This window comes from Podarcis tiliguerta, assembly GCF_965153285.1.
Source record: "Podarcis tiliguerta genome assembly, chromosome: 5".
NCBI lineage: Eukaryota > Metazoa > Chordata > Lepidosauria > Squamata > Lacertidae > Podarcis > Podarcis tiliguerta.
In genome coordinates, this window is record NC_139538.1 from 73,685,180 (window position 1) to 73,709,120 (window position 23,941).

At 43.2% G+C, this 23,941-nt stretch overlaps 2 long non-coding RNA genes across 2 annotated transcripts in view; one reads left to right on the forward strand and one right to left on the reverse strand.

Moving 5' to 3' along the window:
* The window catches only part of LOC310677343, a 38,148-nt gene extending 29,620 nt beyond the window's left edge, over positions 1–8,528 (reverse strand). The window contains exon 1 of the long non-coding RNA XR_014511099.1: positions 8,026–8,528. This is a non-coding gene — a long non-coding RNA (uncharacterized lncRNA). The remainder of the gene's footprint in view (positions 1–8,025) is intronic.
* Positions 5,760–14,904, forward strand: LOC310677338. Its single transcript, XR_014511093.1, has 3 exons — positions 5,760–5,866; positions 8,526–8,710; positions 14,690–14,904. It is a non-coding gene; the product is annotated as an uncharacterized lncRNA (long non-coding RNA).
* Positions 14,905–23,941: the final 9,037 nt, after the last annotated feature.

Here is a 23,941-nt window from a genome sequence, read left to right on the forward strand (position 1 = left end):
TATTCAGTCAGGTCCTATTATAACAAGAGCCACCCCCTGTTCTGCTTGATCTGACACATGTTATTTTTATCATTTATATTATATTGTTTAAACTGGAATATGACACGAGCTTCTGAAGTGAAATGATTATTGCTTGGAAATCGCTGAAGTAAACAGGGCAGCGTTTAGCCACCAGAAAATATGAGAAACTATCTGGATTGTAAAACTGTTAATTTTTGACAAGGGGTGGATCCACACAGGGGGGGGGGGGGAATGCTATGAATATGTCAGAAATAAAATTGTTATAACGGAAAAAAAACTCTATGTAAAAATCACATAGAAATTAATTTTGCTCTTTGGTGCCATCTGGTGTTGCTTGTTTATAATGCATTCAAAGCGTTATCTTTTGACTAATGTAGCTGAGTCCAATGTTCCCCCAGATCTTGAAATACACGACATAATTGGGGGGGGGGGAGGTCAAATTTTCTAATGCAGTATGAATAGAAGTTTGCTATCGACTATGATCTTCCTACCCCCACTCAAAAAAATGATGTAGGATAACTGATGTTATCCTGAATCAATGATGTCTGAATTAGTTAAAGACAAATTAACCCTTGGGATGACCTGGAACCTTCAATGCTACAAGCATGCTCTGTTATCTAGTAAGTAATTTGTATGTTGTTCAGAGTTGATTTGAACTTTGCAAAGTTCTAAGCTACTTCCAAACAACTTTGAGGTTGATTTGACCAATTTTCTGCCAGCGTTGGGGAAATAGGGACTATTTTGTAAAGTTTATAGACTCAGTATGGCAAGCGGTACACACCTCCTTGCATTCGCTTTGCTAATGAATGGCCAATGCTGATCGATGACCTCCCTCCCTTGCTTAAACTCAGCAAACAAAATACGAACTTGGTACTGTCAAAGATGTTTACTTCTCACTGTTTCTAATCTTACCTTACAATATACACACACATTTGCATGATTCTAGTGTGTTCCCAGAAAGCTTGTTTTCTATGTGGGCTCAATATATCTAAAAAATACAATTGAGAGGGGTTTCTTTCATGTTGGGAATTATTCGGCTAATTTTTGCTTGACTGACAGATCTCATTCATTATGGATCCAACTGGTGGGATATCTAGAGATTTCCAATTCTTTGCTGCGTATAATTTAGCTGCTGCTACAGACAAGCTTTTGATAGTTTCTAGTGGCACAAGAAAGGAAATATTTTCCAGCTTTGATTTTGCATTTGAGGATCCTTGCATAAAACAACAGCATGGTGGATTCTGTTATCCCAGTGTTTTGATTGTGATGCGTGTCTTTGTTTATTTGTTTATTTGTTACCATTCATGTCATCTGTCATGAAAAATCCCAAGGTGCTTTACATGCGAAAAGCATCATCCTAGAAAGAATTCAGGCTGATTTATGATTCCAACATGAACATTCGGCTGTCATCTTCTAGGATAGCTATTAACTAATTGGTTTTTCAAAATGGTAAACAAAACTGGGAAGCTGGACGTGATCCAGCAAGAACAACTCTGATTCTTTTTCATTCCTACACTTCAACATCCTCTTAGGTCAGAGACTGGGACCATGAAATCCTCTGGATTTTGTATGACTACAATTCCCACCATCCCTGAGCACTAGGAGAGCCAGCGTGGTATAGTGGTTAAGAGTGGTGCACTCATAATCTGGTGAACCGGGTTCACTTCCCCGCTTCTCCACATGCAGCTGCTGGGTGACATTGGGCTAATCACAACTCTCTGAAGTCTCTCAGCCTTATTCACCTCACAGAGTGTTTGTTGTGGGGGAGGAAGGGAAAAGAGAATGTTAGCCGCTTTGAGACTCCTTAGGGTAGTGATAAAGCGGGATATCAAATCCAAAACTCCTCCTTTCCTCCTCCACTAGCCGTGCCAGATGGGAGTGTGAGAGCTGGAATCTCAAAGCATATGCAGTCCACAACTTCACCATCCCTACTATAGATGATGCCCAACCTATGTATTCTTAGTTTTGTTCACCACAGTCTTTTGCTCAGGTGAGAGATTTGCAGAATCGAAATCCATGTGTCACATTTTTTTTTGCTAAGAACTCTTCGTTTCCACCTGTATTAGTAAAGTATTATTTACTAATACTTAACAGCAACTCTGCAATTTTAGGCCAGATGGAGTGGGGGGAAAGGGAGTGGGGGGAAGATAGTGGTATATCTAGGGCAAGAATTCAGGACTGAAATCAAAGGCTGGGAAGTGAACTCACCAGAGGTGAACCCGCTGACAAAAGCCCACCATCCTGCTCCTCCAGCATTGCATTACCTTTTTAAGATTTGGGGTAAGGAGTTGAAATCTAAAGAATTGCAAGTCTGGTCCATATATAATGTCTAAAAAGCCTTCCCAAAGCCTGTCCAGGAAGGCAATGATTTAGTGATGGGGATAGTGATTTAGCAAGGCCAAGAGACCTTTGGTCTGAAAAAGGCCCCCAAGCCCTGACCTAGACGTTGCTGAGCCAGACCTACAGCTTCTGTTTTGTAGGGGTCAGCTTTGCACTGAGCATAACAACTAGTTTAGTCTTGTCTGATTTGCAATGGCAAACATAAAGAGAGAGGAAATGTAGGCTTTCATTGCGGATTATAGTTATTTAACAAATTATGCGCACACAGAAGATAACAATCTAAAAGGAGGAACAGGAGAAGCAGCACATTGCAAAAACTAGAAGACAAGAAAGCAAGAGGAGGGATTTCATTTCCGACCTAAAGTCACGATTTGCAAATCTGCATACGTGGGAGATAGGCAGAACATTAATATTATCAGTACAACCCCAACGAGAACTTTCATGCAAAAATAATTGTTTCCGCTCCACTCTCACCTATCCAGTTTGCCCTGTTTGGTTTATAATCATAGTGCAGTTGTTCATGAGGTCAATAAGGAGTAATTTATATAACAGAAAAAAAATGGATAGAATTCCTCTTCCTTCCCTCCCTGCACTGAGCTGAACACAGACTATGAGAGAACTGACAAAGTCCACCGGGAAATATTTTCCCTTATACAAGATTCAGCAACAACCCATAACATCTGGAAGCTTAAAGACATCAAACAAGACATTAAAATCAAAGTGACACACCATGTTTGAACTCTCTCTGCTTCTGAAATTCTATATGCTCAGGAAACCCATCAAAAGAAGAGACAGAAGCCTCATTCCCAGCAAGGCTGTAAACATGTGCCTGGGCTGTATTACCTTAGACTGCATGCATGAGGTCCTGTGACTGAGGTCCACACTGAAAACAAAAAAAATTCCTACACATAGAAGCAGAGCAGGGAGCAAGGTGGCTACAACTCCACAAGATCTACACCTCTCTTCCTCATACTGGTGCCCTCCAGATGCCCTGTGCTGCAGCTCCCATAATCTCTGACTGTGCTAGCTGGGGCTGATGGACATTGCAGTCAAAAACATTTGAAGGTCACTGTTGTGGTTCTAGGGATTGCTTGTGCGTAAATTGCCTTTACTCGTGGCTGTCTTGCATGGTTGAACCCTTTCTGACAGAGCAGCCTCTATCTCGTGGCTGCCTCAGTCGCTGGCAGAATCCGTCAATGGGCGTTTCTTAAACCGCTTCCAACATAAAAGCTGCTTCACGCCCAGTCTCCTCCCCCGTTGCCTGCGCAAAAGCTTTTTGCACGCTGTGGGTGGGAGCAACAGAGCACTTGTCCCCTCTCCGCTTGTCTCCTGCGAAGAGTCTTGGAGCCAGCTCTCCGCTTCCTCTATTTCCTCCCCTTCTCCACTGGTGTTACGCTGATTTCCTTCCCCAGCGTATGGGGCTATCCCTCCTCCTACTGGGACCCTCTCCACCATCGTCCAAGAGCCCTCTCACCTCCTCCTGCTCCGATGGCAGTTCCCTGACAGTCACCAAGCTAGGGAAGAGTTGTCCGGCGAGTGTTCCTTTAGCAGTGGTCACCTAAATATGTCCTTCAAAGAGGCCAGGATAGCTCAATCTCTCAATGACGCAGTAATCTTGTCTGTCACACCCAACTGATCAGCCCCTCACAACTCAATGTTAGAAGCAGGGCTTGAATAAATAAGTAGTAGGCTGAATATCTACATCCAGGTGGTTTGGGATCTACTGAGGGATCTCTGGATGATTAGCAGTAGATCAGTTCCTGATGCTGATCTTTCTTTTCCCCCTTGTTCCTGAGGTAGGTCTTCCCTCACCCCTCCTTTGCTGGGAGAGAGGGCACCATTTTGTGGTCCACCACAGGTGTCAAAATGCCTTTAGCTGGCCCTGCAACCATACATAGGATCGCGCTTCATGTCTCCAAAAAGTCAGGTATGCTGCAGCACCATGCTAATTACATCCCAATATGGAATGTGTCAAATCTCCCAAATGGTGCTAGGCTTACTCTTATGACCAAACTTTTGCTTCTACCCAAATGCCTTGAATGTCCTCTATTCTTCTCCTACCCTACCTTTCCTTAACCTTTGGGAGGAAACAGTGCCATCATTACTGCTCTTCACTCTCCCTCCCTCTGTGGCTGGCTATCCTGGTGAGTGGCAAACAACCGAGGACAAGGCTTCTTGGCAGTGCACACCAGATCCTCCATAGCCTCAGCTACCCATTATTTCAACTTTTACCAGTTCTGGCCCCAAGGAAAGAGTGACAGCGAGCTTAGCCAATTAAGACACCAGCTTTGGGGTTGCAGAACTAACGAGAGCACAAGTAACATAGAGGAGAATCATGCTCCCACATCCCACCCCCTCACTGCTCTCATTTACCTGCAAGCCCAAAGATAGCATCTCATTGGCTGTCTTCACTGCAACTCTCACCATAGGGTCTCACCACTGGGGCTGCACAGGGCCTACAGGGTTGCATGGGGTCCTGACATTGCACCTGACCCCAGTTCACTCCTAGCAGCATTTCCAAGCCCCTCACACCTTTCCCCACAATGCATGTCCATGTCCCCTTGTCCAGCCATAGAGGTAAGAATACACTTGAGTCTCTAATGGCTCAGCAAAACCACTAGAGAGAGAGGAATCACCCAGAGAAATTTCACCAGCCTTATTGAAACACTACTGATAATGGAAATGGTTTACTGAATATTTACAAACAAATTGTAAACAGATAAGGACATTGGCAGGATTATTGCAATAACCCGCAGTTTTATAAGAGAATATATTTAAAGTAGATGAATAAAAGAATAAGTTAAGTTAATTTAGAATATGCAGGAAATGTAAAAAATAAATTGAAGGAACCACAGAAAGGAAGGAAGTCGAGTTTTGAAATGTTAGAATGATTGTAAAACTATTGAAATGTATGCAACTGAAAATCATAAACAAAATAATAATAATAATAATAATAATAATAATAATAATAATAATGATGATGATGAAATGCTACTGATAATTCCTCAGATCTTATACCTCGGAAAGAACCTTCCCGTTCACCGGCATTGTCCCTTGATATGAATTGTGTGACAACTCAGTTACAGGCAGCCCATTTTCAGAGAAGGGGACTGTGGCGTTTGTATGGAGCCCCTGATCGTCTCACGGACTATTGACCCATACACCACTAATCCGCTGCCACCAACCAGTTCTTCCCTGGTAAATCACTTAGTCTCAGTCAGGTTCTTAAGTTAACAAAGAAAAGTGTAGTTTATTGCAAATACAAATAAACTTTAACTGCATTCAAAACATTGTTACTCTTTACCTTCTTAGTCTTAATTTACCCTGTCTCTAACTCTTCTACCTCCCCTCACACAAGAACCCACTGCACTGTCTATTTCCAACTGTCTGCCAACTGCCTTTCCCAACCAACCAACCAACCAACCAACCAACCAACCAACTAAAACAAACAAACTACCCACTAACTAGCTAACTCAAACCTCAGGCTAAGCCCTTTTATAAACAGGTAGGCTCCACCTCTGGCTTTTCTATTGGTCTACCTATTAACCCTTTCTCTCCCCCTGTATAGGCATTTTCAAAAGAACTGGAAAACGCCACAGGGACAAAGAACTTGCCTGCAACACAATGGTATTCCAAAATCCTGTCCTTTACTGTATCCTAAGGGAGTAAATGGCTGTCATGCATTAATATAGACAAAAGTTATGGGGTGCACAAGATCAGAGAGAGAGAAGCAGCTCTAGAGGGATTTTATTTTATTTGTTTAGAGCTTGCTGGCAAAAGCTAGAGGGCTTCCACAGCTAATGTTGCTTTGAAAGTGACATTACTTTGCATCCCGGGCACAAGACGTGTGCTTCTTTGCATATTGCCTTCTCTCCATCTGCAAGCATAATATTACAGAACACCCACAAGTCCTTGGTAGAAAGGAAGCTGGCTATTTAAAGCTGCCCAAGGACTTCCCACTGCTCAAGGGAGTGTGAAACAGTACATTTCACTCCCCGACCACAGTACCCTTTGGCAAACAATGCAAACGGTTTCTAGGGCTTGATGAGAAATGCCCAACATCTAGATGCATTGCAATCCGAACAGCACAGTGTCATTTTCACAGGGACTGTATAAAGGCTAAGTACAAACATGCCTAACATTTTTCACATGGCCAACAGGCCACAGAAAAGGAAGCTTGGAATACCCAGTATTTTTCTGCATGCTGTCCTGTGTGGTGGATATAAATGCTGACATATGTATTTTGACTCCTTCAAAAATATGTAGCATAATTCCAAGCACATATAATCATAGAATTGTTGAGTTGCGAGGGACCCTGAGGATCATCTTGCCCAACCCCCTGCAATTCAGGGTCTGCACCTGTCCTATACGGGGATCAAACCTGCCACCTTGGTGTTATCAGCACCACACTCTAAGTGAAGGCCTCATAACTCCTGACCCCATGCTCTCCACAATCACATTGCCCAACCCCACTCTTTTGTCCCTGTCTGCCATAGGTCTCATATACCTCTCTCACCACACAGTTGTCCTAATTCTCAATTGCACTCTAATGGCAAGTCCTACAATGACCCCTCAGGTTGCTTTCATCTGCCTGCTCTTTGTCTTCTCTCTCGCATGCCTCTAGGGGAAGACTTTGGTCTTTCAAATCTCAGTGGCACCCTGTGCAAGGCCAAAATTTGGTGCCCCCAACTTGTCATCTTCTGTTCTGCTCAAGTCACTATATCCTTGCTGTGATGAAGCCCTGTGACACTCCCTAGGCTTGTCACCCAGTGCAGTGGAACTTGCATGATGAAGCCTGGGCCCCGCAGTTGCCTTAGATAATAAACACATGGACCCGAATATATTAGGTCAATGGGATAAAATAGGCCACAACTTTATTGGTTACAGATGTGAGCAGTTTGGCTTAGGCTTTGGGTGAAACCAGACTATATCCTGACTCCTGCAGGGAGTCTCACTAAGGGTAGGGGGAGCCCTATGAAATAAGTCAAATCGGGGCACCCCCAGGGTCCCTGATGAGGTCATGGCATGGCCCAGCCCATGCCCAGGCTTCAGACAGGATCCACACCCCCAGATCCCATTAACAGGATACCCTTATTGAGGAGGGGCAGGCGGAGGCTACAACCTTCCCTCCCATAAACAAAGGCTTACCCAATGCCTAACCTTACAAAGTTGTGACAATTGCTACAAGGTTGGCGAAAACCAAATGGCTGGTACCTATTGCCAAGTGGTAAAATTCCTGCCTGTCCCCAACAATATGGCAGCTGACCCAAATCATAGCAATGCATAAAAAGAGGGTGGGTGGGCTGGGAGATCTGGTGAGGAGGCGAAAGGAGGGTGCCCCCCCCAGCCATGCTGCAGTTTAAATGACAAGTGGCCACACCCCCAGCTGCACCGATTAGTCAGCCAGGGGCGTGACGCAGCCAGGAATTCCTATGACGTGGCTGGCAGACCTCTGCCCTCTATCCGAGTCACTGGGAAGTCCCAGATGCCCCACCGCAACACCGCCCACTGGGGAAGGTGAGCGGACCTGTCACAATGCCCTGAATCTGTCTCTGATGCCTTCATAGTCTTTGTTTACATGTGCTGGAAATGGAGTGAAACAACACGTGTATGGTGGGGATGGATTGAATTGAGTGTGCTACCTCTGCCCACTATTCTCCTTACCCTGGGTGGTTATCTGCAGCAGGGAGCCTGCTTCTTCTCATGGAGGCTCCCTTCTCAGTTTAGAACCCTAGACATGTGGTTGCCAGAACAGTCAAGAGAAGAGTGATATTTATGAAAATCTGCCCGGTTACAGACCTCCTCAGAGTTGCGCAGTACAGTTTGGGTTTCTTGTCTCTTTGGATGATGAAATTGTATTAGGGGAAGCAAGAGTTGTGTTGTCTTTCCCCAGCTTTCAAGTGCCAAGCTCACTATGAATACTTAATAAGTAATCAGTGCAAGTAAAGTGAGCAAGCTGGAGATCCGGGGATAACTTGCTTTTTACTTATTGCATGTGGCTTTGGCAGGCTTAGAGGTTATATTAAACTGCCCCAGTTTTTGCTGGAGAGGATTTCTAATAATAAAAAAAGTCAACGCTTTTTAATAAGTTATAAACGCAAGAAGCAATGTTCCAGGAGAGGGGTGTAAGGAGCTTATCCATCTCTCTCCTTTGGCTTGCACAGTTTGCTGAGATGATGCCTCCGCTGGGGAAATGGAAGTTGGCAAGTGGACAGCATCCCACCTGATGATTGGTGGAGGACTAGAGTCATATACAAAGGCAAGAGATGGGTGACTTGCTGGCTTAGAGAAATTGTGAGGGCATGAGAGGAAGGCCCCTTTCACTCGGATCAATCTTCCACCTATAGGGGTAAAGAAATCAAGAAGTTCTGGTTTTTCATTTTTGCAACCTTAAATTGGGTTCTCCACATTTCCACATCAGTTTGGGGAGGAGGGGGGAATTACATCTGCATGAAAATTCATCATCCTCATATTCATGTTTGTATGTGATTTTGCCTAATATGCACATCTTGCAAAGGACTTTCCCTAATATAATGCATGTCAATGTTTGTTTGTTTTAACCAATATATACATTTTTATGCACCTTAAGCCTAGAATGTGCCTTTTTTCTTTTACATATTGCTTGGCTGGAGAATTGTATTGCGAAATTTGAAGAAATGTGCATTTTGATGGATAGCTGTCCTTTGTGTACGTATTGTTTCAGAAAGTGCTATTTAGGTATATTTGACTTTAAATGTGACTGATCCTAACTCTTCCATATCTACCCGGAGGTCCTCCAGTGGATTTTGTTAAGGATGAATTTAATTCAGTGCCTGCCCTTTCCATCCTTCCATGAAGAAACCACCCAAGCAAATTATGTTTGCCAATTCATACCTTCTGCCAAAAAGCACTTCAGCAGTCATTCAGGGATCTATGCCAGGTGCTTTTCTTAGCTTTGCTTGTCCACCTTAGTGAATTCATCCATAGCAAATGAACAGCAATTGATGGAAAGATCAATTGGAGTAGGAGGGATACTCTTGTTAGAGTAATTCTCTAATGTCACATTGTGCAGTCCTTCAGAATATTGCCTCCATTGTAGAAATGATTCATTTGCATTCAGTACTGGGCCAGCATCTCTTCCACTCACCTTTGCTTCTTCCTGTTTGTTTGTTTTTTAATGCTTGATTCCTTTTATCTTTCACTTTATTTAGCCAATTTCTTTAAATCACTTTTATAACAGCATACAAGCGTGTAAAAAGGAAACGGCAACATAAAATGAATTAAAACATAAACATGAAAACTCACTGACTCAGAAATTCCCACAAAATTATACGGAAGGTGTGAGGGATTTATGCCATTTGGTTATACAATGACCCCAGCAAGGGGAGAATTTATGGCACTACGGATCTTGTAAAAGTTCTGGACTCAAATTTCCTCTCTGGGAGAAATGAATTCAAGAGGACCTTGGAAGAGGCAGGGGGTGGATGGAATAGTGTGAGGGCAAACTGCTTCAACAATACCTTTTCCTCATCCCATGTTTCATCACCCAAAATGCTTCCTCAGCCGTTCTGTAATGGAGCACAGTAACTACATCAGCTTTGCCCTTCACACTGTTGTTCCTGCTGCTCTGTACAAGTTGGAAAATGATGGTGTGATGTGGGGAGTCTTTCAGGGTTCTGAAATGTGAGGGAGGTCTCCTCGAGTATAGAAGACTCCCCACTTTACACAAGTCCACTCACCCTCTCTGGTGCGTGCGATTGCGGGCTGGCATTACTCCATGCACTGTGATCTGACATGGGAAGTCCCAGGGACTGTTTCCCAAGCAGCAAAGGAAGCCTTTGGGCTGAGCTTGCTTTCTGGATAATCAGCTAATCAGCAAATTGTGAACAAGCATGGGCCACCAGGTGTGTGTGTGCTTAACCTGCTCCTCCAGTATATTACATATACTGTATATATTGTTGCGGAGGGGAGTGACTAAAAATCAATCCTCCTGTCAGGGAACTATCTCCTCACTCACCCAGCATAAGATATTCCACCTTCTCCTTCTTTAGCAGAGTTTGCCTTCTCATCCAGTGAAGTAAGCAGCTCACGAATGTCTTTGAAACAAAGCTTTAACAGTACAAAAATGTAACATGGTTACATACTGACAGAGAGAAACGAAACATCTCGAGGCAAGTGACAGCTAGCCTCTTAACTGACAAGCTGAAGGGAGGGGCCAATTATAGAGTACAGCATAAAAGCCCCGCCCACTAAAGGCCAGGTATTCTATCCATCAAATTAGGCATCAATGCTTTGCCTACACATATTAAATATGCATAGGCATGTGACTTGCTCTGCAGCCAATTTTTTTGTTGGACCTCCCACACTCCTACCCTTTATATATTGCATTTGTTGTCAATAAAGTTGTGGCTTGATTTCACCCAAATATTGGTTGTCAAGTCTCTTTGTCTTGGTATTGGGATGGATTGAAGAGTAGGGAGGGATGCCTGGCCATGCAATTGCCCTCCAACTGTGGAAGGTGAACTGGGGCAGGGGCAGTGCTAGCACTGGTCACTGCTGTCCCAAATCTGTCCATTTTACCTTCTCATTTTTTCCTGTCATCTTGTTCTCCACCTCAGTTTGAAAATGAAAATGATGAAATTGCAGCTCAAAGTTCTCCTATTGTACACGTTTTTGTATGCTATTTCCCCTAGTATGCATGTTTTGCAAATTAATGTTTGTTAACAGAATGCATTTTTGCATGTTATTTTCACTAAGATGTGCATTTCAATGCACTCTTTCCCCTAATATTAGCATTTCTGAACACAGGATGTGGCTGGAGAACTGCGGTGCAAATTTGGAGATGTGCGAATTGTGCGTTTCAGTTTGTGTATTGTCTTGTAAAGTTTGAATTAAACAAAGTCACCTTTAAATGAGAACTGAACTGAATTTCTCCACCTATCCCTACTGCTGCTCTCCCTTGAATGTTAATGTACACAGAAAAACCAGGAGAAAGTTCATGTTCCCAGGATTCTGTCAGCTCTTCTGGACCTCTTCCCAAGTTCCTTTTGACCCTGAGACATGTTCACCATCATCTCATTTTCATACGTAGTAGGGGCATTCACACATTAAATTCAATGAGAGCAAAATCTGTAAACTATCCAGCAGAGCTGTGCACTCCCAGAGTTATTCAAATGTAACTTTCAGTGAGTAAAAACTCTGTGGATGAATCTTCCAGGCTGAACGGGGGGGGGGGGGGGGGCTTGTGTTCATTGTTCATCCCATGGACTGCAAGAAGATAAAACCTATCCATTCTGAAGGAAATCAGCCCTGAGTGCTCACTGGAAGATCAGATCCTGAAGCTGAGGCTCCAATACTTCCAATACTTTCATGAGAAGAGAAGACTCCCTGGAAAAGTCCCTGGTGTTAGGAAAGATTGAGGGCACTAGGAGAAGGGGACAACAGAGGACGAGATAGTTGAACAGTGTTCTTAAAGCTACCAACATGAGTTTGAACAAACTGCAGGAGGCAGTGGAAGACAGGAGTGCCTGGTGTGCTCTGGTCCATGGGGTCATGAAGAGTTGGACACGACTAAACGACTAAACAACAACAATATTCATTTGAATTGGGTTTTATTTTACATTTAAAATCCCTATCTTCTGAGCCATTCCTCACACACCCTTGATCATTAGCACTTCTTTTTCTTCCCTTGGCTTCTTGCTCTATCATTTACCCACCTGAAAACAACCTACCTGCCAAATAACAGTGTGTTTTTAAAAAAGAAGACACCTTAGCATGTGTTGGTTGGCTTGTATTATTAAATTTTGCATCTGGCAAACAGATGTGAAATCTACCCAGGAAGGCTATTTTTTCCCTTGCAATTAACATTCAACGACTATTTAGCACAAAATATATGTTTGAATATCACAGAATCTCATTCAGGTAAACGTTTTATCTGTCAGACAGAGGGAAAGAGAGAGAAACCACTCAGGGCTGACTGTTGCAAGACGTGAAATGTGGGGGGATCGATTTTGCTCAATAGGAAATACAGAAACTGTACCACATATTTCAGAAATGTAACCAGGGAGCAGTGGCTCCAAGCCTCCAAATGACGGTAGTTTTTGCAAAGATTTTGAGCTTTGTTAGTGATGAATAAGTCAAAGAACAGCTCTTTGAACTTCGCTGTGAAACTTCCTCCATGAAGTTCACTCAAATAAAGGCATAGATGGCTTAAGAAAGGAGGCAAATCTACAGCACCCTCAACTGATACCCACAGGTGTCCTACAAAGGCAGCAGCAGCAGCAGTGGCAAGAGCAAGAGGAAAGATTAACATAAGGTTACCAGACGTCCCCGTTTCCCAGGGACAGTCCCCGGATTTACAAATCAGCCCCCATACAAAATCCATTGAAGTTGAAAAGTGTCCCTAGATTCATTGAAAAACATCTGGTAACCTCAGATTAACACCTCTCTCTCTCTCCCTGCCCCCACACCACAGTATCTCTTAGCTTAGAGAGCCAGTGTGGTGTAGTGGTTAAGAGCGGTGGACTCGTAATCTGGGGAACCGGGTTCGCGTCTCCGCTCCTCCACATGCAGCTGCTGGGTGACCTTGGGCTAGTCACACTTCTCTGAAGTCTCTCAGCCCCACTCACCTCACAGAGTGTTTGTTGTGGGGGAGGAAGGGAAAGGGGGTTGTTAGCAGCTTTGAGACTCCTGAAGGGGAGTGAAAGGCGGGATCTCAAATCCAAACTCTTCTTCTTCTTCTTCTTAGCTGCCCAACTACTGTGTTTAACTGCATTTTATTCTTGTATTTTTACAATAAGTTGCAAGCTACCTTAGGGATCATTTGATTGGGAGATGTAATCATTTAAAATAAATAAGCATCCCCGCCCATAGGGTTGCCACCTTTCACTTGGCTGATTATTGGCAATTCAGAAACTTTTTGCATCAATAAGAAAAAAGGAGTAGCCCAATGAAAACTTTTGGCAGCCATGTATCAATATAATCTTGTAACTTAAAAAAAACACAAAAAAAACACACAACCATTTACGGTAAATATACAGTTGGAAAACAAGTCTCTGGGGCCAACACAGCAATTTCTGAGTAAGCAGGCAAAATAATGTCACACATTATATTTCTTCAGTCCGCTGTTTTAATACTGTACTAGCTATTCTTTGCTGCTGCCCAATCCTTAAGAGGATCAATAAAAATGCCAAGTCAGGGGTCCAGAGGAGCTGGAGCATAGATTCAGAAAGAGGAATACAAGATGAATAAACAAGCCAACACTCTTTGAGTGTAACTGGGCAGCCCCCTCAAAATCAGAATCTGGTTGCAGCCTGCCCGCCAGGTCAGGAGGAAACCAATGAACTGACTCAGTAGAAAGTGCTCTCTCTCTCTCTCTCTCTCTCTCTCTCTCTCTCTCTGTGTGTGTGTGTGTGTGTGGAGAGAGAGAGAGAGAGAAAGAGAGTTATGTTGTGAGTGTGGAGAATGCCACAACTTTGCAATTGGAACTACTCCAGATTTCCTCACAGCCTCTGTCCACACACACACACACACACAAATGTGTTGTAGTAATGCCTTTACTTACATCACATCCATTGTCATTTAAATAGTTTTCTCATATCCTCCTTTAGTGAGGCTGCACACTGATAACACTGCTTCCTGATATTGTGTTGGTCTATTGCAGCAAACATCAAAAAAACCATTAAATGTGATTAAATGCAAAGGTGTGTGTTAAGAGTATAAGATTTTTTGTGTGTGTTTTTAAGGAACAGGTTTCCTCGCCAACTCCCTCCCCACAATGTTTTAAGGAGAGCACACACATTAGTTGCTTTTAGCAGTAGTAATGACCTGCAATTCATGTTAAAATAACAAAGGTTTTCATCATAAATAACCCATCAATCCCTTGGCAACCGCCCCATGAATTTTTCATGAGCTTGTCCCTTCCATTTTCACTGTTGACTCTAATCTATTTATTCTACAATATCGTTAGCATTTTCTGCCTTTGTTTCTCCCCACCCTCCACTGCATCAATGAACATTTTTATGTTCCCAGGTGACACTTAAGTTTCTTTGCCCCACTCCCTCAGCACTGCCACAGCGGCACACTTTTTACCTAGTTAACAAGCACAGCACTCTAAAAATTAAACTTGGCAACACTTCTTGGGGTCCAACAGCTTTTTAAATCACTGCAGACACCTGCCGCAGGGAAAATATTAGAGACTGTTCTCCCTATAATAAAACAGCTTCACAGTGCCATATCATTTAAGGGAACTACTCACCCATTTTCACCCCTTGTACAATTGTGCCAAGAAAGCACAGCTTCCTCTGCTAATGGTTCAATAGTGATGCCACATTCGTTTGCTTGATTCCAGCCTGTTGGACCAGCTGTGGGGAAATATTGCTGCAGCAAGGAGGCGGCGACACCTTGGGCAATGGCTGTACTTCAGAAAAGTCAAATCGAATGCCAGAGATAAGAGCTAGAAGGCGAACATCAACCTTGCTAGTTTCTATGTACATGCTTTAAAGCATAAAGTAAAATTGATATGCAACAAAACCTCCAATGAAAAACATTCCCATTAACTCTAAATCATGTGTGTGTGTGTATGAACTCCAGAGGCCCAATATTTCCACCCTAATGGATGACTGTACACAGCTAAAGGGCTCGATTTGAATCAGGGCTCAGAAATGTATTACTCAGAGAGGTTCATTTGAACCACACTGTTCTTCTTGACAGATGTTACTAAAGTGAGTGGCATGGGATTCAGATATGCAAATGTAGCCCCCATATCGTTTCAGTAATATATGAATCACCCCATAGCCTCCTTGTGGACTGCCCTCTGTGGAGTGGGTGGTCCATGCAATAAGCCATTTGATATATCCCATCTTGCCATGATGACCACATTTTCTGCAGCTACAGCAGTGATGCTCTAAATGTTCCCATGTCAAACATATAAAGTCTGAGGGGTGTGAGTACTTTTCTCAAAATATGGGGCCACCATATGGGTTGGCTGCAGCTCTGGCCGATATCCAATCCAGCATATGTTTTGACACAACCATCTACCCTTTGCAACATGTGCTTTTGTAGTGGGGCATTGTGGTGAATTGCAGCAGCATAGACCTCATAGCTGCTAGCCCTAATGGTTATATAATACCTCTTATACTGGATGGGGAACATAGGCATCATGGCCAGGAGGCGTTGATGGCCTTGCCCTCCATGATTTTATCTAATCCTCTTTTAAGGACGTCTAAGTTGGTGGACTGTATAGTAAAAAGGTCCGTATAGTAAAAGCTATGGTTTTCCCAGTAGTGATGTATGGAAGTGAAAGCTGGACCATAAAGAAGGCTGATCGCCGAAGAATTGATGCTTTTGAATTATGGTGCTGGAGGAGACTCTTGAGAGTCCCATGGACTGCAAGAAGATCAAACCTATCCATTCTGAAGGAAATCAGCCCTGAGTGCTCACTGGAAGGACAGATTGTGAAGCTGAGGCTCCAATACTTTGGCCACCTCATGAGAAGAGAAGACTCCCTGGAAAAGACCCTGATGTTGGGAAAGATGGAGGGCACAAGGAGAAGGGGACAACAGAGGACCAGATGTTTGGATAGTGTTCTCGAAGCTACCAGCATGAGTTTGACCAAACTGCGGAAGGCAGTGGAAGACAGAAGTGCCTGGCGTGCTCTGGTCCATGGGGTCACAAAGAGTCGGACACGACTAAATGACTAAACAACAACAACAACAACAACAACAACAAAAGTTGGTGGACATCACTACTTCTTGAGGGAGTGGATTTCATCATTTCAGGGCCAAATGAGAGCTACCACCGACAGAAACATCACCATCACTATTGGTGGAGTTTTCTGTAAGCATTGTGGGACCTTCTGTGGTGGACAGGGCCTCCCCACCACCAGGGCACTTCTTGGTAGGTGGAGAGGCAACCTATTCAATCCTAGCTCCCTCCAGCTAGCAGTTCTGAAGGCTTGGGATTGCTCCATATATACTGTATCCAGAATCTGAAAGTTGCAACAAATTGTGACTTTATAAATATGCAAGTTTTTAACATGTGAGTTTAATTGATTAATTAATAAATTACTGAGTTAGAGTCAGGTGATTGATCAACCAACATGATTTAATTATTTGACAACCCCCCAAATTAAATACACTAATTAAACAAAAGAAAAACACAGAGTCAATCCAGCCTGCATGCCTCTCCTGAATAGCAGATGGGCACAATTATTGCTTCTTTGAAGAGGGCTACATCATGAACCATAGCTCTGACAGCTGGACCAGAAAGGTGAGCCATGGACATGGCAGTAGGGATGCTTGTGGAATTTTAAGCTTGGTGAATTCCAATACAAACTGACCTGATCCACACTGTCCCTGGCTTTCGCACTTCCAGTTTTCAGATCAAATATGTATCAGAATGTAAGTCACAAGTATATATTTTCACAGAGTTCTGTTTAGAAATGCAATTTTGAGAGAAACCACAAATAGACATTTGAGTGCAAATCTTCATGCAGATCTCTCTCTCTCTTTTTAAAAAAGCATATTATTGTGGAAACTGAATTATAAGTGAATGCATACAAAAGTGATATGGAATGGAAAGAAGACTGATTTGTGCTTTGCTACGTAACATTCAATTTCCATACATGGTTTAATATCCAGCTAAGGTTACATAATCTGAACTCATAGTAGTGCTGGCCCAGAGCATTCACCCCACTATTTTTCATACAACAAATATTGGATTAATCATCAGGAGTCATCAAATTTGAAGATTTTCTGCTTTACTTTAAATGCAAGATGGCACGAGTCCTCACCCTTTCTTTTAAGAACAAAAATACAAGAATATAGGAAGCTGCCTTATACTGAATTAAGCCATTGGTCTATCTAGGTCAGTATAGTCTACACTACAGGATGAGGCTCTCTGGTCCATGGGCCCATCTTATCCTGCCAGGCCATTTTCCCCAAACTATGCCCACCCTCACTGAGTTTATTTATCAAAGCCATGCATGTAAAGACAACAATAGCCCAAAGTACTTGGGAATGGACCAATGATCACCTTGCTTCTCAACTATGCTATGCACAGTTAAAGTCTATTGTGGCAATGTCAGTAATTGACTGACACCGTCCTCTTCCCTTACAACTCTTTTAAATTACCTTGAAGCTTATTTCCGCCTAGCCCTGTGGAATATTAATCACCACTTCATTAGATTCACTGAAAGGGGAAGTTGGGAATTTACAAAAGCAATTTCTAATTGCACTTTTGAGTCATAGTGAGATTGAAATGGGGGAGGGGGTTGCTCATGAACAAACTCCACTATTAATTAGCATCAATGGTAACTTAGAAGAGGGGGAAAACATGTTAGCAATCACTTTTCCTATGAGGATCTCAAGCAAAGTACCATAGAAGCAACTATCTGAACTTGCTTTAATTGCAAAACAAACATAGAATGGAATTAAGTGAAATGTGGCTCTACATAGTCTCCTTCTGTCCTGGCCCATCCCAGTTAAGGAGGCCATGTGTCTGTATGCAACTACAGCTACAAGAACCTATTTACCCAAAAATGGAAAGAAGAAGATGTCCCGACAAAAGAAGAAGGGATGCTGAAACTAATGGACTATGCAGAAATGGTGAAGCTTAGCAGAAGAATAAGAAATCAAGACACAACTTTTTTTATATAAAGGAATGGAAATGGTTTATTAACGGGGGCCACCAGGGGGTGCATTGGAAGATGGCCGACAATAACATCTCTCTGACCCACATGAGGTAATTAAGAGGCTGTGATGGGAGTATGCAGCCTCCCTTGCCCCCCCAAGGGAATGGGGGGGACTGCCTTGCCTGCTGTGCCCATAATTCGCCCCCAGATTGGAAAGAAGGGGGTGAGGGCACTAGGCATAAAGCCCTCGGGTGGAGTCCGGCTCTCCCGGACGCTGTCTCTGATCGCTCACTGGTTTGCATAAGCTCGAGATATTTAATTGGAAATGAAGCAAATGCACATATTTCAAGTGAAGAACGGGAGTGAAAACTGCTAACTGAAGTGACCTCTGTGAAACGAAAGCAACGGGTTTGGATTTAACGGAATACAACATGAAGAAATTACATCAGGTTCAGTATGCCGGAGAGGGACTGGATGGGGGGGGGGACTTTTTTTCTTTTCTTCTATGTGATTAATTAATAACCCCTTCTCAAAAAGAACCGCTGCATAACCGACCTAAGCAGGATGATTAAAAACTGTGTGGAAATAATTTACTACCAAAAGCTTGACATGTGAGATCGAGAAAAAGAACAAGGGCTTTTGATGGCGCAGCAACAAAAAGGGAGTCGCCATTTTGACGGGTCTTGTCGAAAGATTTATCGGGAGGAGGAAGCTTTGTTTTCATACTGGATTCCTGGTAGAACCTCCTCGAGGACTGAGAAAGAGGGACAGACCTGCGAAAAGTGAATAAGTAGACAGCAAGAATGTTTTTCTTTATGGAAGCGATGAAATACGGCGGCTGTCTGAAATACGACTCTTGGATGAACGGAAAAACCCACACAGGAATACAAATTTGTTTGAACCTGTTTATGGAGACAATCAGAGGCCACAAAGACAAAGAGAGAGGAAAAATATATGAAAACATCTAAGAGATGTGGAAAACAGCAAGAAAGGATTGGACAGAATTTTGAACATTATTTGGACAGATTTGTGGACTTTTAAAGCAGTAGCAATAAGAGGATTGGACCCCCTTCGGAACTTGAAATATGGGTACCCCCAACAAAATTTAAAATTAGGCTCTGTAATTCGGAATTTCTGTGATTTGATTTGATATGATTGGTCTGTTAATAAAAATTGTTTAAAAAATAAAGGTATTGAATATTTACAAATAAGCTGTAAGCAGATCAAGACATTGGCAGGATTATTGTTAAAACCTGCCGTTTCAAAATAAATATGAGAACAGATGATTAAAAGAATAAGTTAAGATAATTTGGAGTATGCAGAGAATGTGAAAATAAATGTAAGGAAGCAGAGAAAGAGGGGGAAAGAAGTCAAGGTTCAAAACATTAGCATTATTGTTGAACTATTGTTGTAATGTATATAAATGAAAATTTTACATACACATACACGAAGGCATGTGTCTGATACTTAAGTATTTATTGACAAAACAAGCACTTACAGCAACTCCTATGATACTCTGGATGCAGAAGCACCCACACACCTCTAGCCACTAAGCAACTGCCCCCCAATGTCTTTGGAGCACAGCCCTCTGCTGTTTTACATGTCCTCCCCTGACAAGTTGCACACCTGCAACCTGAGACTTCTCCTGCATGGATGTTGTCACTGGTCTTCCTGGTTTCTGGTTCTAGGAGATAGAGGGGCAGAGAAAGATGGTAAGTCTACTGTCCTGTTTGCTGCCTGAACTCCCTTTTCTTCTGCCACATCCTGTGTGCTTTCCACCATTTTGGACTGCCCTAACTCTCCCTCCTCTCCTTGCCCTGGCTCCTGCCTTGTGGGCAGCGTCAAACCCCATAAATTGTAGGTTCCCTTTCCTGGGTCACTCCCTTGGCCTCCTGCACCTTCTATCCTTTGCATCTTCCCCTAACCCTTTCCCCTCTTACCCTCCTTCTCTCCCTGTGAGATCTCCCTACCAATATGTTTGAACAAGCTCTCAATGGCTTGTCTCCACTGAGCAGTATTGATTATGAGTTATTACAGTAAGACCTTTTCCTTGTGATACTCATATATTGAAAATGAAAGCTCCTTCTCTATACCCAACCCATTCAAATTAGCAACATGCAACAGTCTTTGTGGTGAAAATTCTATTCTATTCTCCTTTTTCAGTAAATAGGTATCCTCCTACCATTTTGTAGTGTTTGATTCAGTCATTTTAAAAAGCTAGAGCACCCTAACCTTCTGCCTTTAAATTCACTAGTAAAAGTCACATTGGTTTCATTTTTCATCTGACAGACAGCACCTCGGACACTGGATTTCAAATTAGTCTATTTTGTTCTTATGTGAAGAAACCTAGAATAATTCAGTTTCACTTGTTGAAAATAGCTGGCAGGGAAAGTACATTTCATTTACCTCTCACATGATTATTACCACCATGGGGAGAATAGGAAACCAACACTGTTGTTGTCAACAGTATTTAGAGATGGGGAAGGGCCATAGCTCAGTGGCAGAACAGCTGCTTTGCATGCAGAAGGTCTTGGGATCAATCCCTGGCACCTCCAGGTAAGGCTTGGAAAGATCCTCTCTCTGAAAGTCTGAAGAGTCAGTGCTGACAATCCTGACTTAAAGTAGATGGACTAATGACTCACCATAAGGCCGCTTCCTATGTTTCTTTGTAAGGAACATATGATAGTGAGTCAATACTATTGGCACATCTTCCAAATAACATCTCATCTGACTGGTACAGCATAATTTGTAAAAGGAGAGGTGCCATTTCTCAGACACGATCAGCTCATACCATTTGGAAGACTTTCCTTTCCCATAACCCCAACTTCACTCATGCATCTGATTCCATGAGAAGTTAGCTTTGGGAATCCTGCAAATATTAACAATGAGTCACCAAAACATACAATCAGTGACCCTTGGCTGACACAATGTGGACACAAGGAATGTTATCTTTCTCGCTTTTGGATGGGTGGTAGCTACTGAAAGGCTCACTGGCCAGTTTCTCTCACCTTTAGCTGGGCTTCATGACCACGAAGTCCACAAAAGTCAGTATGCTTCAGCTGAGCAGCATCAGCATGAGTTCACAATGGCCAGTCTTTGTCCTTCATTCGGGCATCAGCAACATGAGGTCATAATGGAAGTCTCTCCTTCAGTGAGCAGCAACAACTGAGGTCACAATGGGCAGTCTCCCTCCTTTAGGCAGGCAGCATCAACATGAGGTCACAATGGCTTTGCCTATTCTTCAAGTGGACAGCATCAGAATGAGGTCACAACTGACACAACTGTCAGCGGCTCCCAGCTGGTTGCCCAGGAAGTATAAAGACAAGGAAAGGTTTCTTGCCATCCTTTTTTTATTTCAATTGTCTTTGAGCTCTTTGCTCTCCTATTTTTAAGGCTCACCAGGTTCTGGGAGATGGAAGGTCTGGGATGCTTTCTAATACACTGTGTAAGCCAGCTGCCGCTCCAGTTCTGCTTCCTCTTCTCCCACTATTTCCCAACTTCCCCCCTCATCTGCCTTTGAGCTGTGACCTCCCTCAAACCCCTGTTGTAATTCTGAACTGTTTTCTTCTTCTCTGGAAGTGTCAAGCTGGGGAGGCGGTCTCCAACATTCCTCCTCTGCCCAGTACCTGACACACACTCCCTCTCCTTCCAGCAGGCTGATCATCATCACCAGTTGGCACTGGGGCACAACCCTGTTTCTCTCTCTCTCACACACACACATATATGCTGGAGCAGGAACATGTGGTCACAACCTCTCATTGAGGAGGAAAAAGAGTGGGATAATCGGTTGGTTGGGGCGGCAATCCCTTTCCCAAACTCGAATGCATCTTCTGACTGAAGCCGTGGCTCTGGGTTCCGCCACCGCTGCCTCAGTGTCTGTGGTTTCCCACGTCTTCGTGACCTGCGAGGGCTGCTTCTGCTTCGCCGCTGAGTACCAGAGGCAGCAGCTGCCCTTGCCTTATAAGCAGCTCACATGCTTCTCCAGGAGTCAGTATCTGAAACCACCAGTCCTAAGACAGGCAGGGCATAGAGGCTGCTGTGGTGCCATGAAGAAGGCCATAAGTGTGCAGTGGACAGTGGGAGGGGGTATATTTCTCAAGAAACAGCTTAGCTATATCCCTTAGTGCATGCTCCATTTGTCACTATCCGTCCTTACGGACAGACAGATTAACTATTTCACACAGCGCCCCTAAATGCAGTTGTCCAGATTAATTTTTAATCATATCTGGGTATTCAGAAACTGTTTCTACCCTAACAACAGCTTTTGTGTGATGAGCTTTCTGTAGCTATCCGTTGATCTGCAGGCTGACTCCACACCCTATTATAGTCTGCCAAGAAGAGATGGATAAATCTATTAAGCCCAGCTCTGCTTGACAACCTCACATGAACTTGCATTCATCAGACCCTTTCCAAAAGAGAGACAGTTCTTATTTCATCTGCCAACTTAAAAAAAATATATATCAAAAAAATCTCCGTAACCAAACTGTGGGTTAATAGATCTTTAATCTGTCTTTAATTACTCATTAATAATGCAGTTCCTAATTCCCCTCTTTTTTCATTAAAAAAGGAAAAGAACAGATAGATAAATGTGTGTGTTTACCAGAAGAGCAGACTGATAGGGAAAATACGGCTGCTATAACAGCTTTGGCAATCACTTTCTTGTAATTTTGACAGACAAAATAGAATAAAAATGAGGGATGTATAAAATACTGCTGAGAAATCATGATAGCGGTATCAAAACTCCCCCCCCCCTTCTCTTGGTATTCTTCAGATGTTTTACCCAAGACAAAACCGCCAAATTCATCTCAGAACTGCACTTTAGGCAAAATTCAGCAATAACATTTGTGGGTTGACCAGATCCCCATGGAAATTTCAAAGGTTTTTATCAAAATCCCTGTAAAATTCCTCGGGCATTCTGGCCCAAGAAGCAACATCTAAGTCTTCCCTGCAATTGATGGCAACCGAAAAAATTATTCTTCAAAAATATCGGTGACTTCCCTGGCTCTCCTATATAGTTCTGGTGGTAGCCAACCCTTTGGTGGGGTGGAGCCATTGAACCATTCTCCTGGCACCAACAAAACTGTAGTTTATCTGAGCACGGCAAGGCAGCAGTGAGATCAGGGCTGTATAGATGCATTAGTGGAGCCCATCCAGTGTTTATGCTGTGTCCCTGTGCTGTCGCTGTCACCTCACTGTCACCCTGACCTACTGACTACCTGAAGTGCACTTTCACAAAGGCTGCATCCACACCATACATTTAAAGCACAATTATACCACTTTAACAGTCATAATTTCCCCCCAAATAATCCTGGGAACAGTAGTTTGTTATGAGCGCCAAGAGTTGTTAGGAGTCCCCTACACAGAACGGCAATTCCCAGAGTCCCCTGTGAAAAGGGATTGGTTGTTAAACCACCCTGGGCACCGTAGCTCTGTGAGGAGAACTCTCCCTGGAAAACAGGGAGACTTGGAGGGTCTGCAGTCTCAACCTAATCTCCTCCCTTCAATCCCCTGTGATTGGCAGCAGATCTGTCAGGTGGTTGGGACTACAACTCCCATCAACCCCATCAAGGTTGATGAAGGCTGTCTTAGAATCTGATAATAGGAAGGGATATATGCTAGCACAAAGGCTGTTGCAAGGCTTTTTCATGTCTTGGTAAATATATAAATCAAATCAAACACAGAGATCAATGTCTTTCTTTTTCCTACCCCCACTCTATGCAATGCCTCACAGCTATTTTTTAAAAATTGTATGCGGCTAAAGAATGGTTGTTTTCCTGTGTGATTCCAAGTGACATCCCCCCCCCCCTTTCACAAGGGTCAGTTGCATTGAAGGAGGATATTCCTTTGGTAATAGCTGATTTGACTGGCCTTGCTTCTTCACATGGGGGGGATAGCATTGGGTCAACATATGCATGAAAGGGACTGAGCCAGAAGTATCAGAAAGCTGCCAAGTTGAGGGCAAGGGGAGAT